At 36.7% G+C, this 1,484-nt stretch overlaps 1 non-coding gene across 1 annotated transcript; it reads right to left on the minus strand.

Annotated features, from left to right (window-relative positions):
* Positions 1 to 155: 155 nt before the first annotated feature.
* LOC114006191 (U1 spliceosomal RNA) lies at positions 156 to 327 on the minus strand. Its single transcript, XR_003547942.1, has one exon. It is a non-coding gene; the product is annotated as a U1 spliceosomal RNA (small nuclear RNA).
* Between the last annotated feature and the right edge of the window lie 1,157 nt (positions 328 to 1,484).

Raw genomic sequence — 1,484 nt, forward strand, 5'->3', positions numbered from 1 at the left:
TTATTAAAGCATAAGCTCAGTCATGGTCACCTAGTCATTAATATTGTACTTTATTTCATTGAACTTTTTTTTGTCTCTTTATTAATCTGCATTTATTATTTATATCTTCCCCCAATATTTTGATTCATAATTTTCTTTTTTTTTTTTTTTTTTAACAGGGGAAAGCGCAAACACAGTCCTCCACTACCAAAAACTATGCAGCTATGCAGTCGAGTTTCCCACATTTGGGGAAATCACAGGGGTCAGCACATCCGGAGTGCAATGGATAAGCCTCATCCTGGGAAAACCACCTTCATGATCATAGTATCTCCCCTGCCAGGTAAGTATGATTCATCATTTTCTTACTCAAATTCAATTATGCTTTACCTGGTATTATTTTGTTGTAGATTTTTCCTGCAGGTTGCTACCTGGAGCTCACCTTTCTAACTTCCCTATAATTTGGTTTCAAGAGTTAATCTCCAAAGGTATATCAGTTCCACTCACACTGATCATGCCAGACCTGGAGGGTCCATTTGACTTTGTTATCCTATCTGCATTTCTCATCAAAAAGGAGCATCAGATATTTAAGACCATATTTTCCTACTCAGATTTTCCATAATTATCTCAGCAATTTAAAAGGCAAATTAGTTTGTGAGGTCTAAAGAGTAAAATATTATTTAAGTAAGAAACAATAGTTATATAAAGAGGGGAAGAGTTTTTGTAAAAATTATTTTTTGAGAGATCTTTGCTATAGGGAGCATGTACTAGTTAGAAAGACAGACAGAGACAGAGAGAGGCAGAGACAGAAAAAGAGAAATCAACCCCAGGGGGAATGGTGATGTAGCAATCCCTTCTCCTCTGTTCTCCTTTCAGGATTATGGGCATGCACACTCATGCACCACCAGGTGAGTCTTGTCACCAAGTCCAGGATTGAAACTGCAGTCAACTACGTGGGAGTCCAGCAACATAATCAGGCAGCCTGCTGGTCTCCTAACATTATTTTAATGAGATCATTTTACATATCACAACATTATTATAATGATAGAAATACTATAAAAATTTCCTTCACATAATAATAAAAATGTGTTGATAATAAGTAGGATAGCCATATAATTTGTTTTCTAAAAGAAACCACATTTGAGTGTAGAATTACAATGAAGAAATAGACATACAATAGAATTATGTCAGGACACCAGGATGTCTGGATACTTACAAAGTCTGGGAAGTATGGTCATCCTAGGGAAAAGATAGTGGTAGTGATAATGTGAAATCTCTTAATGATACTTGGTGCCAATGAGGTTTTTAAATGCAAATGCTATTCCTAAACGGACTTGACCAAGAGTGTTCTTAAATATACCTTTCCCATGACCATCAAAATAACAGTGTAGGAGCCAGCATGTGCCATGGCATGTAAGGAGCTGAACTCCTACATGGCAGACCATGGGTCTAGTACTGGACCTCACAGCTTACTTTTTCTCTTTCTCTTTCTCACTGTGTCTTTCTCT

Source organism: Tupaia chinensis, unplaced genomic scaffold (genome assembly GCF_000334495.1).
Source record: "Tupaia chinensis unplaced genomic scaffold, TupChi_1.0 Scaffold146112_1, whole genome shotgun sequence".
NCBI classification, from domain to species: Eukaryota; Metazoa; Chordata; class Mammalia; order Scandentia; family Tupaiidae; genus Tupaia; species Tupaia belangeri.